Source organism: Cherax quadricarinatus, unplaced genomic scaffold (genome assembly GCF_038502225.1).
Source record: "Cherax quadricarinatus isolate ZL_2023a unplaced genomic scaffold, ASM3850222v1 Contig1592, whole genome shotgun sequence".
NCBI classification, from domain to species: Eukaryota; Metazoa; Arthropoda; class Malacostraca; order Decapoda; family Parastacidae; genus Cherax; species Cherax quadricarinatus.
This window is the reverse complement of record NW_027196618.1, coordinates 56,442-72,273: the sequence shown is the minus strand read 5'-3', so window position 1 is coordinate 72,273 and position 15,832 is coordinate 56,442. Positions and strand designations below refer to the sequence as shown.

Sequence of the window (15,832 nt, the reverse complement as noted above, 5' to 3'; positions counted from 1 at the left end):
ACAGATACAGGATGTTCAAGAGATGGAACACAGAAACAAGGGATCACAATTTGAAGTTGAAGACTCAGATGAGTCAAAGTGATGTTATGAAATATTTCTTCAGTCACAGAGTTGTAAGGAAGTGGGATAGTTTGGAAAGTGAAGTAGTGGAGGCAGGAACCATACATAGCTTTAAGACGAGGTACGATAACGCTAATGGAGCAGAGAGAGAGAGGATCTAGTTGCGATCAGTGAAGCGGCTGGGCCAATAGCTGAGTCTCGACCACTGCAATCACAAATAGGTGGGTACAAGTAGGTGAGTACAGACACACATACGCACTCATAGAAACATGCACACACACATACATGCACGCATATAGACAAGGTTTGGTGTGTAATCGACCTGTGCCTAGGATAAAATGGTAACTAAAACACACCATTATGCTTAGCTTATTTTGAATATTTTTTGGAAGTTAAACTTGAGGTGCTGTTTAAGAACTCTAATTATTAGATTTTTTTTTTCTTCAGAATGTGGATACGCAGTTAAAGAATGCTATTATTACTGGGAAGACAGAACGAGTGAAAACATTGCTGCGCCAGACTGACAACCGTCATGACGCCTATGTAGAGGCGCACATCCAGGCAAAGAAGGACATTATACAGATTATCTCAGTAAAGGAAAATGAAGGAATTGAGATTCCTGACAATAATTTGATCAGTCAGGTCTTAAATGTAAGTATATATGTCTATGTCTCTAATTGCATATACTATAGTTAAGGAGCTCTATATTTCGTATAATAAAAAAAACAATTATATTGCTTCATGAAACAACATACTACTAGATACATAGTCACAGGTGTCTTATGGAAACACGTCCTAATCTTATCCAGCCGTACCGGAGATTCCAACTCTGGATCTCAGTGTGCGAGCTGAGTGCGGCTAGCGATCGAGCTACGAAGAAAGGCTAAGGGAACTCGGTCTGAAGACACTGGAGGACAGGAGGGATAGGGGAGACGTGATAACGACATTCAAAATACTGCGAGGAATTGACAAGGTGGACAGAGACAGGATGCTCCAGAGATGGTTCACAGAAACAAGGTGTCACAATTCAAAGCTGAAAACTCAGATGAGTGAAAGGGATGTTAAGATGTATTTCTTTAGTCACAGAGTTGTCATGAAGTAGAATAGTCTGGCAAGTGATGTACTGGTAGCAGGAACCATACATAGTTTTAAGACGATGTTTGACAAAGCTCATTGAGCAGAGAGAGAGAGGACCTAATAGCGATAACTGAAGAGGCGGGGCCAGGAGTTATGAATCGACCCCTGCATCCTCAAATAGGTGAGTACACACACACACACATATAGGGCGAGGGCGAGTCTCCTTACACCCGTTGCCTCTGTTCACCAAGCAGTAAATAGGTACCTGGGTGTTAGTCGACTGTTGTGGGTCGCATCCTGGGGGATGGTCCATGCTACAGTATCTGAGAGACTCGAACTCCATCAACTGACCTAATTGCTCTCACTCAGTGAGTGAGAACCAGTAAAATAAACTGAGAACTCAGTAACAATGTAACAATGCCGCAAGGCACACAGACATACACACACAGACAGGATGTTCCAGAGAGGGGACACAGAAAGAAGGGGTCACAAATGGAAGTTGAAGACCCAGATGAGTCAAAGGGATGTTAGAAAGTATTTCTAAAGTCATAGAGTAGTCAGGAAGTGGAATAGCCTAGCAAGTGAGATAGTGGAGGCAGAAACCATACATAGCTTTAAGATGAAGTATGATAAAGTTCATGGAGCAGGGAGAGAGAGGACCTAGTAGCACTCAGTGAAGACGTGGGGAAATTGAATGAGGGGATACACAGGGATATGCAGTGGGAGAATGAAAGGGCAAGGTCAGTCTTTTTGCATGGGCTCCTGGAAGTTGAAGGGGAAACATATGAAGCAAGAAAACAAGGGAAAAAAAGCAATTGAAAGCGTCATGAAAGCAACAGGAGAAGACGACATAACCCAGCTGGAAAATTTTTGGAGAATAGAGGGGTTTGAAAAAAAAAACAGAACCTGGCCAGTGAAAGTGACCTTCAAGGCAGAATCGACTCAGAACAGGATCCTGCAGGAGAAAGCACGATTAAGGGACATGCCGGCATACGGGAAGGTGTATCTCGACTGCGACAGAACACAAGAAGAAAGGCAGAAACTGAGAGAGATGGTACAAAGGCGAAAGGAGGAAAGAGAGGGGATGGAGAAGACAGACGGGAGATCCCAGACACAGGAAGAAGATCAAATACAGCCTCCCTCACAACTTCCTATAGAAGCCTCCCAACAAGATCAACCCCAGTGCAACCAAGCACTCTAAAAAAAAAAAAACATGCCACATCCAATGCCCCCACCCACTGCATTACAAACTCCACCCCCACAGCAACCACCCATAGTTCCTTATCAGGTCTCCCACTTCCCCAACCCCAATACATCTACCAGACCACAGTCTTAGAAAAGAAGTTGAAGGTGTGGTATACAAATGCAGACAGAATAACAAATAAGTATGAGGAGTGGCACAAAAGAATCAAGAAGACATCCCCAGACATAATAGCACTCACAGAAACAAAACTCACCAGATTAATAACAGATTCAATCTTTCCATCCGGATATCAAATCCCCAAGAAAGACAGAGGGAGGAGAGGGGGAGGAGGAGTTGCACTGCTCATTAAAAACCAGTGGGGTTTTGAGAAAATGGAAGGAATAGATGGCACGGGCGAAAGGGACTACTTAGTAGGAACAATCCAGTCTGAGGGACATAAGATGATAATTGCAGTAATGTACAACCCACCACAGAACTGCAGGAGGCCAGGAGAAGAATACGATGAGAGCAACAGTGCCACCTCGGCACTAGCCGAGGTGGCCAGGAGAGCACACGTGGGGGGAGCAAAGTTACTAGTTTTGGGTGATTTCAATCACAAGGAGATTGACTGGGAAAGCCTGGAGCCCCATGGGGGTCCCGAAACATGGAGAGCTAAGATGATGGATGTGGTACTGGAAAACCTCATGCATCAACATGTTAGAGACACTACCAGAGAGAGAGGAGAGGATGAACCAGCAAGACTGGACCTTGTATTCACCTTGAGAAGTTCGGACATCGAGGATATCATGTGTGAAAGGCCCCTGGGAGCTAGTGATCATGTGGTTCTGTGCTTCGACTACATAGTTGAGCTCCAAGTGGAGAGAGTAGCAGGAATAGGGTGCGAAAAACCAAACTACGAAAGGGGGTACTACTCAGGCATGAGGAACTTCCTTCAAGACATTCAGTGGGAGAGGGAACTGACAGGAAAACCAGTACAAGAAATGATGGACTATGTGGCGACAAAATGCAAGGAGGCAGAGGAGAGGTATGTTCCCAAGGGAAACAGAAATAATGGGAAGAACAGAACGAGTCCTTTGTTCACCCAAAGGTGTAGGGAGGCAAAAACTAAGTGTATAATTGACAAGGTGTTTTATGACAAGGTGACAGAAGTAAGACAAGAGAGAGAGGGGTGGATCGACTGCATTTTTTTGGACTGCAAGAAGGCCTTCGACACAGTTCCTCACAAGAGGTTACTGCAAAAGCTAGAGGATCAGGCACACATAACAGGAAAGGCACTGCAATGGATCAGAGAATACCTGACAGGGAGGCAACAACGAGTCATGGTACGTGACGAGGTGTCAGAGTGGGCGCCTGTGACAAGCGGGGTTCCACAGGGGTCAGTCCTAGGACCTGTGCTGTTCTTGGTATATGTGAACGACATAACGGAAGGGATAGACTCAGAAGTGTCCTTGTTTGCAGATGATGTGAAGTTAATGAGAAGAATCAAATCGGATGAGGATCAGGCACGACTAAAAAGAGACCTGGACAGGCTACAAGCCTGGTCCAGCAACTGGCTCCTTGAGTTTAACCCTGCCAAATGCAAAGTCAAGAAGATTGGGGAAGGGCAAAGAAGACCGCAGACACAATATAGTTTAGATGGCCAAAGACTGCAAACCTCACTCAAGGAAAAAGATCTGGGGGTGAGTATAACACCGAGCATATCTCCTGAGGCGCACATCAATCAGATAACTGCTGCAGCATACGGGCGCCTGGCAAACCTACAGATAGCGTTCCGATACCTCAGTAAGGATTCGTTCAAGACTCGCGCGGAAAAGACAAGGTTGACAAAGACGGGATGTTCCAGAGATGGGACACAGAAACAAGAGGTCACAATTGGAAGTTGAAGACTCAGATGAATCAAAGGGATGTTAGGAAGTATTTCTTCAGTCATAGAGTAGTCAGGCCGTGGAATAGCCTACAGAGTGACGTAGTGGAGGCGGGAACCATACATAGTTTTAAGGCGAGGTATGATAAAGCTCATGAAGCAGGGAGAGAGAGAACCTAGTAGCAATCAGTGAAGAGGTGGGGCCAGGAGCTATGAATCGACCCCTGCAACCACAAATAGGTGAGTACAAATAGGTGAGTACACACACACCAGGTAATCAGGCTGAGGAAAGAAGGTGGGGAGCTCACAAGAAACGACCAGGAGGTATGTGAGGAGCTCAACATGAGATTTCAGGAAGTATTTACACTGGAGGCTGAAGGGACAACGGGAAGACAAAACAGTGGGGTACAGCAACAAGGGATATACCAAAAGTGTTGGATGAATTACACACAACTGAGGAGGAGGTGGAGAAGCTCCTAAGTGACCTTGATACCTCAAAGGCGGTGGGACCGGACAACATCTCTCTGTGGGTCCTTAGAGAGGGAGCAGGGACACTATGTGTGCCACTAACCAAAATCTTCAACACTTCCCTTGAAACTCGGCAACTACCTGAAGTATGGAAGAAGGCAAATGTAGTCCCCATCTTTAACAAAGGAGACAGAAATGAAGCACTAAATTATAGACCAGTGTCAATGACATGTATAGTATGCAAAGTCTTGGAAAAGATTATCAGGAGGAGAGTGGTGGAGCACCTGGAATGGAACAAGGTTATAAACGAAAGCCAGCACGGATTCATGGAAGACAAATCCTATGTCACAAACCTACTGGAGTTTTGTAACAAGGTAACTAAAGTAAGACATGAGAGGGAGAGGAGGGTCGATTGCATTTTCTAGGACTGAAAAAAGGCCTTCGACACAGTTTCTCACAAGAGATTAGTGCAGAAGCTAGAGGAGCAGACATGTATAACAGGAACGTCACTGCAATAGATCAGAGAATACATGACAGGGAGGCAACAACAAGTCATGGTACGTGATGAGCTATCACAGCGGGCGCCTGTGACGAGCGGGGTCCTACAGGGGTCAGTCCTAGGACCAGTGCTATTCGTGGTATATGTGAATGACATGACTGAAGGGATAGATTCAGAAGTGTCCTTATTTGCAGATGATGTGAAGTTAATGAGGAGAATTCAATCAGATGCAGACCACACAGGTCTACAAAGAGAACTGGACAGGACGGATGCGTGGTCCAGCAACTGGCTCCTAGAATTTAACCCTGCCAAATGCAAAGTCATGAAGATCGGGGAAGGGCAAAGAAGACCACAGAAAGAGTATAGGCTAGGCGGCCAAAGACTGCAAGCCTCACTCAAGGAGAATGATCTGTGGGTGAGTATAACACCGAGTACATCGCCGGAAGCCCACATTAACCAAATAACTGCTGCGGCATATGGGCGCCTTTCAAACCTGAGAAAAGCGTTCCAATACCTCAGTAAGGAATCGTTTAAGACTCTATACACTGTGTACGTCAGGCCCATACTGGAGTAAGCAGCAACAGTTTGGAACCCACACCTGGTCAAGCATGTCAAGAAATTAGAAAAAGTGCAATGGTTTGCAACAAGACTAGTCCCAGAGCTAAGGGGAATGTCTTATGAAGAAAGATTAAGGGAAATCAGCCTGACAACACTGGAGGATGGGAGAGTTATGGAAGACATGATAACGACATAAGAACATAAGAACATAAGAATGTAGGAACACTGCAGAAGGCCTACTGGCCCATACGAGGCAGGTCCTTATCAAAACGACATCTACCTAAAGCTACTCAAGAAACAACTCCCGCACCCCCCAACACCAATCAAACCCAGCCCCTCCCACTCATATATTTGTCCAGTCTCTTCTTAAAGCTACCCAAGGTCCTAGCCTCTATCACCCCACTGGGAAGACTGTTCCACGCATCTACAACTCTGTTAGAAAACCAGTACTTACCTATGTCCTTTCTAAATCTAAATTTATCCAACTTAAATCCATTATTCCTGGTTCTTACCTGGTTCGACACCCTCAGTACTTTATTAATGTCTCCCTTGTTTATGCCCGTCATCCACTTATACACTTCAATGATATCTCCCCTCATTCTACGCCTCTCCAGAGAGTGGAGATTTAAGGCTTTAAGTCTATCTTCATACGGGAGGTTCCTTACACAGTAAATCATTTTAGTCATTCTTCTCTGTATGTTCTCTAATGAGTCTATGTCCATCCTGTAGTAAGGGGACCAAAACTGAGCAGCATAATCTAAATGAGGCCTCACTAGTGATGTATAGAGCTGTAAAATAACTTTTGGACTTCTGTTACTTATACTTCTTGAGATAAATCCAAGTAATCTGTTGGCCTTGTTGCGCACACTGAGGCACTGCTGTCTTGGCTTTAGATTTCTGCTTACCATGACTCCCAAGTCTTTTTCACATTCTGTATGACCAAGCTCTACTTCACCTAGATTATAGCTTCGAGGGTTATTTTCATTACCAAGGGCAAGTACCTTACACTTATCCACATTAAACTTCATCTGCCATTTCTCAGACCAAGACATTAATTTGTTCAAATCGTCCTGGAGTTCATTGATATCCTCCTCAGAGTGAATTATACGGCCTATCTTTGTATCATCAGCAAACTTACTCATGTCACTAGTAATCCCTTCATCAAGGTCATTAATGTAAATTATGAACAAGAGAGGGCCTAAAACTGATCCTTGTGGAACGCCACTAGTGACTAATCCCCATTCAGATTTCACTCCATTAATGGTAACTCTCTGCTTTCTATTGGTAAGCCATGCCTCAATCCATGCTAGAACTTTACCTCCTATACCATGAGCTGCCACTTTTCTTAAGAGTCTCTTGTGAGGTACTCTGTCGAAGGCTTTACTAAAATCCAAATAAACAATATCATATTCCTTATCACTGTCAACTGCCTCAAATGTTCTATTGAAGAACGTCAGTAAGTTTGTCAGGCAGGAACGACCTCTCGTGAATCCATGCTGAGATTCATTTATCAAGTTATGCTCTTCAAGGTGACTTCTGATAATGTCAGCTATAATTGATTCTAATAACTTGCCCACTATAGATGTCAGGCTTATTGGACGGTAATTTGAAGGAGTGGACTTATCCCCTGATTTGAATATAGGAACCACATTAGCCATCTTCCACATCTGGCACAACACTGGTAAGGATGGACGCATTGAATACACTCGTTAATGGCTGACTAAGCTCCATCTTGCATTCCTTAAGTACCCTTGAAAACAACTCATCGGGTCCCGGGGACTTATTTTGTTTCAGTTTGTCTATCTGTTTAATAACCATGTCCCTCGTGACAGTAATATTAGTTAACTTAAATTCATCAGGAACTAAATAATTGTTAATTACTGGAATCTCATTTACATCTTCCTGTGTAAAAACTGACAAAAAATAGTCATTAAATAAGGAACACATTTCCAGTTCATTATCCGTCAGCTGTCCATTCCCAGATTTCAGAGGTCCTACTTTTTCCTTCACCTTCGTCCTATACACTTGAAAGAACCCCTTTGGATTAGTCTTTGATTCATTAGCAACTCTAATTTCATAGTCACGTTTAGCCTTTCTAATCGCCTTTTTTACTTCTCTTTTAAGCTGAACATATTGGTCAGTAAGGTTAACCTCTCCTCTTCTGATGCGCCTATAAATTCCCCTTTTCTCCCCTAATAGATGCTTTAGCCTCCTGTTAACCCATTTGGGATCGTTATTATTAGACCTAATTTCTCTCTGGGGAATGTATATACTCTGGGCACTGTGTACATTATTAAGAAAACAATCATAAAAGCAGATCCCTTCATATTCATAAGTATGATTATCGTCAATAAAATCATTAGCTAGATAACCCCAAGCAAGATTTTTACTGTATTATCATCATTCTTGCATTCCAAATTAATACTAAAAGTGATGGATTTGTGATCACTTGCGCCAAGCTCTTCAGTGATCTCCAGATTATTCACGAGTGTTTCCTTATTTGACAAGACTAGGTCTAGCAAATTATTACCCCTGGTAGGTTCAGTTACACTCTGTTTCAGAAAACAGTCCTGAACTGTTTCCATGAAGTCACTGGACTCTAGATTACCTGTCAAAGAATTCCAGTCAATTTGGCTAAAGTTAAAGTCCCCTACTATGACTACGTTACTGTGTCCAGAAGCCCTAACAATTTCGTCCCAAAGAAGTCTCCCTCTATCGTGATCCAAGCCTGGAGGTCGGTATATTACACCTAGAATTAGTTTTTCTTGACCCTCCACGAACTCTACCCAAACAGACTCTGTTAAATGCAACTCCTCCCCCCTTCCCATTACATCTATCCACATTGAACAACTTAAATCCCTGAATATTACACTCAGCAGTCATATCCCGACTCTTTAAATCATACCACGTTTCAGTTAATGCAATGATATCAAAGTTCCCAGCACATGCTACCAAACGTAGTTCATTAATTTTATTTCTTGCACTTCGACTGTTAGCATAAAATACCATCATATGTTTTTTCTTCTGCACATTTTTCCTATTCATCTTTGTTTTTACACAATTTCTGAAATTATCATTACCCAGAGTTACTCCATGACAGTTACTATTAAGATTCTTAATATCAGAGCATAAGTCAATATATCCATACTCATTATTAATCATTTCTAAACCCATACCTCTAACTAATCCTAGTTTAAAGTCCTAACAACCCCCTCAACTGAGTTAGCAAGAAAACCCACACCTGCCCTGGATAAGTGAACCCCATCCCTGGCATACATGTCATTTCGGCCATAGAAGTTGTCCCAGTTGTCAATGAATGGTACTGCATTATCCTTACAGTGTTTATCCAGCCAACAATTAATACCAATTGCTCTGGACAACCATTCATTACCAACACCTCTTCTTGGCAAAATGCCACATATAACAGGGCGCCCCCCCTTCTTCCTAATCATGTCTATAGCTGTCCTGAACTTTCTAACTAAATCCTCACTTCTACGCTTGCCTACATCATTGCCTCCAGCACTGAGGCAAATAATAGGATTGATCCCATTACCGTTCATGATGTTGTCAAGCCGGCTAACAATGTCCTCCATCCCAGCCCCAGGAAAGCATACCCTTTGTCTCCTACTCCTGTCCTTCAAGCAGAATGCCCTATCCATGTATCTAACCTGGCTATCCCCAACAACAACAATATTCTTACCTTCCTTGTTGTCGTTCGTCGTGACGATCCCAGTAGTAGACTCACATTCGTCGGGTAGCACCGAGAATGCGTTGGAGGTTTCCACGGGAGTGCGACCAGTGAAGAGGCAGGGCCAGGAGCTAGGATTTGACCCCTGCAACCTCAACTAGGTGAGTACAACTAGGTGAGTACACACATACACACACATACAGTGGAGTGGAGCAGTCGCTCGCGATTGAGCTCGCGAATCGAGTGTGGGATATAGGCGTGTGCAAACATAAGAGTGCATAAAATCACTTAAACCCCGCGAAAAGGAAATATAAGTGATCACAGAAGAGAAAACATAGATAATAGTGCCAAGTGTTAAGTGCCGGCCTGGATCAAGGCTGGGGGATGGTTGTGTACCAGGCCTAAATATTGGTGCCACACATTACATAGTGGAGTGTTTGGAGAATAAGTGCGACTCATGACCAGGGAGATAAGAGATGTGTATAGATGTGTCAGTAAATACAGTGAGTGCAGTGAAAAAGTTAGATGAGCTAGTGACTACAGTACCTACAGGAAGGTAGTGGAAAAAAAAGTACCGAGAAGCATCACGTATCTTCAACTACGTGGGACCCAGGTACTGGAGGGACCGGCAACGTGATACTTCAGCACCACTGCCAGCCACACGTAATATTCACCTAGTTGAATTGCATGGGGTCAACAGTACCAGTCTCTAGCTGGAAACTGGGGTCAGAATTAGAATAAGCAGCTTTTACTAGCATTTAATAGAATTTACTGAGGTGTAGGAGAGTAAAGCAGTTAATGAGGTAGCTAGTGTGGACACGCGGCTCCCCACATAGGCATACACACACATACACACACACTAACAGTAGTTGAGGCCTAGTGCTACAGAATTGAACGTAATTTTAAGCACACAAAACAGTGCACAGTGGGAACCAAGCGATCGGGTACATATGTAGTACATACGTGGGTAATAAGGACTCGTTTACATACACACACAACACACACACACACACACACACACACACACACACACACACACACACACACACACACACACACACACACACACACACACACACACACACATATGCACGCACATACACACACACACAAATACACACACACACACACACACACACACACACACACACACACACACACACACACACACACACACACACACACACACACACACACACACACACACACACACACACACATTTTCTTGGACTGCAAGAAGGCGTTTGACACAGTACCACACAAGAGATTAGTGCAAAAACTGGAGGACCAAGCAGGGATAACAGGGAAGGCACTACAATGGATCAGGGAATACTTGTCAGGAAGACAGCAGCGAGTAATGGTACGTGGCGAGGTGTCAGAGTGGGCACCTGTGACCAGCGGGGTCCCACAGGGGTCAGTCCTAGGACCAGTGCTGTTTCTGGTATTTGTGAACGACATGACGGAAGGAATAAACTCCGAGGTGTCCCTGTTTGCAGATGACGTGAAGTTGATGAGAAGAGTTCATTCGATCGAAGACCAGGCAGAACTACAAAGGGATCTGGACAGGCTGCAGACCTGGTCCAGCAACTGGCTCCTGGAGTTCAATCCCACCAAGTGCAAAGTCATGAGGATTGGGGAAGGGCAAAGAAGACCGCAGACGGAGTACAGTCTAGGGGGCCAGAGACTACAAACATCACTCAAGGAAAAAGATCTTGGGGTGAGTATAACACCAGGCACATCTCCTGAAGCGCACATCAACCAAATAACTGCTGCAGCATATGGGCGCCTGGCAAACCTCAGAACAGCATTCCGACATCTTAATAAGGAATCGTTCAGGACCCTGTACACCGTGTACGTTAGGCCCATATTGGAGTATGCGGCACCAGTTTGGAACCCACACCTAGCCAAGCATGTAAAGAAACTAGAGAAAGTGCAAAGGTTTGCAACAAGACTAGTCCCAGAGTTAAGAGGTATGTCCTATGAGGAGAGGTTAAGGGAAATCAACCTGACGACACTGGAGGACAGGAGAGATAGGGGGGACATGATAACGACTTACAAAATACTGAGAGGAATTGACAAGGTGGACAAAGACAGGATGTTCCAGAGACTGGACACAGCAACACGGGGACACAGTTGGAAGCTGAAGACACAGATGAATCAAAGGGATGTTAGGAAGTATTTCTTCAGCCACAGAGTAGTCAGGAAGTGGAATAGTTTGGGAAGCGATGTAGTGGAGGCAGGATCCATACATAGCTTTAAGCAGAGGTACGATAAAGCTCATGGTTCAGGGAGAGTGACCTAGTAGCGACCAGTGAAGAGGCGGGGCCAGGAGCTTGGACTCGACCCCTGCAACCTCAACTAGGTGAGTACAACTAGGTGAGTACACACACACACACACACACACATACACATATATATATATATATATATATATATATATATATATATATATATATATATATATATCCCTACGATCACTGGTGGCTGGGTATCATAAACCCTGCTCCAGAGCGATTATCATACACACAACACCTAGCAGTATTAGGAAGATAAAATTTGTAGGAGCAAGAAATAGGCAGGAGGATTAAGTCGGGGCTAATGGGACTACAGCCCTGACAACAGTTTCGAGAGATAATGTTTTAGGACACAAAGACAGTACAATCTGAGAAGCAAGTATTGGGTACACATGTAGTAAAAGGTAGTACATAACTGGGTGAAAGAATGACTTGTTAACACACGCTAGTATTATAATTATTAGAATTACTCTCAGTATTAATGGTATCTTTTAAGTATTACGGATACACAGAGGTGAGATGTATTTCTGGGACATATAAACAACTGTAAAGTGTATGGTAGAGTTATTATTGAAAGAATTAAGAGTAAGACGGAGAATAGGATAGCAGATGAACAAGGAGGCTTTAGGAAAGGTAGGGGGTGTGTGGACCAGGTGTTTACAGTGAAACATATAAGTGAACAGTATTTAGATAAGGCTAAAGAGGTCTTTGTGGCATTTATGGATTTGGAAAAGGCATATGACAGGGTGGATAGGGGGGCAATGTGGCAGATGTTGCAAGTGTATGGTGTAGGAGGTAGGTTACTGAAAGCAGTGAAGAGTTTTTACGAGGATAGTGAGGCTCAAGTTAGAGTATGTAGGAAAGAGGGAAATTATTTCCCAGTAAAAGTAGGCCTTAGACAAGGATGTGTGATGTCACCGTGGTTGTTTAATATATTTATAGATGGGGTTGTAAGAGAAGTAAATGCGAGGGTCTTGACAAGAGGCGTGGAGTTAAAAGATAAAGAATCACACATAAAGTGGGAGTTGTCACAGCTGCTCTTTGCTGATGACACTGTGCTCTTGGGAGATTCTGAAGAGAAGTTGCAGAGATTGGTGGATGAATTTGGTAGGGTGTGCAAAAGAAGAAAATTAAAAGTGAATACAGGAAAGAGTAAGGTTATGAGGATAACAAAAAGATTAGGTGATGAAAGATTGAATATCAGATTGGAGGGAGAGAGTATGGAGGAGGTGAATGCATTCAGATATTTGGGAGTGGACGTGTCAGCGGATGGGTCTATGAAAGATGAGGTGAATCATAGAATTGATGAGGGAAAAAGAGTGAGTGGTGCACTTAGGAGTCTGTGGAGACAAAGAACTTTGTCCTTGGAGGCAAAGAGGGGAATGTATGAGAGTATAGTTTTACCAACGCTCTTATATGGATGTGAAGCATGGGTGATGAATGTTGCAGCGAGGAGAAGGCTGGAGGCAGTGGAGATGTCATGTCTGAGGGCAATGTGTGGTGTGAATATAATGCAGAGAATTCGTAGTTTGGAAGTTAGGAGGAGGTGCGGGATTACCAAAACTGTTGTCCAGTGTGTACTCAGTTCCTCAAGCTTCAACATCCATGCACACGAGGGCCTGGGATCTTCAGTCAACTTGGCGTCCACCAGGACGTTGCCATGTCCCTAGGGGAGCTCTCCATCGGGCTGCTAACGGAGTCACTGGTTTCTTGGACCTCTTGGGGAGGGTCGATGGTGCTCCTGCATGCAGCAGATCCCGGGGCAACTTGCTGCTGTTTGCAATGGCTGTCTGCCGAGGAGAGACAGGCACCTAGCAACATCTGTTGTTGTGGCAATGGATGAATTCCCTGCTATGTTTGTTAACTGCTCATTACTCTGTAACTTGGCTATGATTGTAATCATGTGATAACGTGTTTATCATTCATTACCTTTGAAACTTGTCATGATTTTGACCAGCTCTACCTGGAGCTCATTACCTTTGTAAATTCTCATGATTAATGTGTTTATGATTCATTACCTTTGCAATTATTCATGAGTGTGACCAGCTCTACCTGGAGCTCATTACCTTTGTAACTTGGTCATGATTGTGACCAGATCTAGTTCATTACCTTTGTAACTTGCTCAGCTATCAAAACTTAGGAGTCCAGTCCCTGGACCAATTATGTACCTCTCTCCTATCTTTCTCTCTCCCCCTCCCTTGCATTTCTCTCTCTCATAGCCTTTTTCCCTCCCCTTCTCCCTACTCTCTCTCACTCCCATAACCCTATCCCTCACCCTCCTCTCTCTCTATAGGCTTCTCTCTCCATCTCCCTTTTTCTATATTTCTACCCCTCCCTCGCATTTCTCTCTCTCATAGCCTTTTCCCTCACCCTCCTTTCTCCCTCTCTCTCTCCCTCTCTTTCTCCCTCTCTCTACCTTTTCTCTCCCCCCTCACATTTCTCTCTCTCCCCCTTGGTATTATCCCTCACCCCCATACTCTCTCCTCTCTCTCCCTCTTTCTACCCTTTCTCTCTCCCCCTCTCACCCTCTCCCTCCTCTAGCCTTAGAGGATGGAAAACCAGAGATCTGGTGGATGAACCAGGGAGGAAAGACTGGGAGTTAGAGCTCCAAAAAAGGAAGAGTTTGGAAGGAAGATAGTAGAGCTTGGTAAGAAAATGGAGGAGTGGATAGCTGAAGAGTGCAGAAAGTGGGAAGTACAGGTCTTAGCAGCAGAAGCTAGGATACAGTGCTTAGAAGAGAAACTGCAAAGCCTGAAACAGATTAGAGAGACAAATGACAATTCAGATGTGACATCAGGAAATTCAATATCAGGCGCAGACAAGGGGATGGTAAGCAACAAAGGAGACATGCCATACGCGAAGGCCCTATCAGACCCACGTGGGGCCAGGGAAAAGACGAGGAGCACACTAAGATCAAATGACAGGTCCGAAGACAATGAAGGTATGCTATATGCAGAGATTCTAACAGCCAACTGCAGTAGCAAGGGACAGCTGGTCATGAAAGACAGCTCACTGAGAATAGAAGTTTCAGATATGACAGGGACTGAAGGCAAGAACATGTCAATGGAAGGAAATAAAATGCCTCAGAGGAAGCAGATGGAGACTCAGTGGGAGGAGGAAAGGGCGAGGTCAGTTTTTGTGTAAGGGCTCCAAGAAGCCAAGGGGGACAACTTCGAAGAAATAAAACAGGAGGAGAAAAAAATGATTGAAGGCATCATGAAAACAATAGGTGAGGGCGATGTGACCCAGGTGACAAATTTTCAGAGAATTGGGTGGTTTGCGAGTGGAAGGATACGGCCTGTCAAAGTAATTTTCAAGGAAGAATCAGTTCGAACCAGGATTCTGCAAGAGAAAGCAAGACTGAGGGACAAACAGGGGTACCAGAGAGTATACCTCGACCGCGACAGAACACAAGAAGAAAGGACTACACTGAAAGAGAGGGTACAGAGACGCAAGGAGGAACGAGAGGCAATGACGAAGATGAGCAGGACCCAGACACAGGAGGAAGGGCAAACACACCCCACAGAATCTCCCACCAAAAGACTCCAACCGCGACATTCCCAACGCAACTGAGCAACCTATACTACAACCCACTCACTGTTCCCTCTGCCACCAACCCCCATATCATGAACCTCACCCCAACAGCTGTCCCTTATGGGCATTCTGACCCCCCCCCCCGCATCACAAACCCCACCTACACCCCCGCCCCATATAGGCCCCCACCAAGGCTCTCGCTCCCCCAACCCCAATATTCTTGCATGACCACAGCGATAGAAAAGAAACTGAAAGTTTGGTACACAAACGCGGATGGAATAACGAATAAACATGAGTGGAACGAAAGAATCAGTGAAAAATCCCCAGACATCATAGCAGTCACAGAAACAAAACTCGCTGAGACAATAACAGACACAATCTTCCCAACGGGATATCAGATCCTGAGGAAAGATAGAAGGAGTAGAGGGGGAGGAGGGGTTGCACTGCTCATAAAACACCGATGGGGATTTGAGGAAATGGAAGGCATGGACATGATTGGAGAAAGAGACTACATTGTAGGTACAATCAGGAGGAGTGTGGTGGAGCACCTGGAACGGAACAAGAGTATAAATGCCAACCAGCACGG

General features: G+C 44.4%; 1 long non-coding RNA gene across 1 annotated transcript in view; it reads left to right on the top strand.

Annotated features, from left to right (window-relative positions):
- Nucleotides 1-510: 510 nt before the first annotated feature.
- LOC138851685 (uncharacterized) overlaps nt 511-15,832 on the top strand; it is a 28,601-nt gene continuing 13,279 nt past the window's right edge. The window contains exon 1 of the long non-coding RNA XR_011391346.1: nt 511-711. This is a non-coding gene — a long non-coding RNA (uncharacterized lncRNA). The remainder of the gene's footprint in view (nt 712-15,832) is intronic.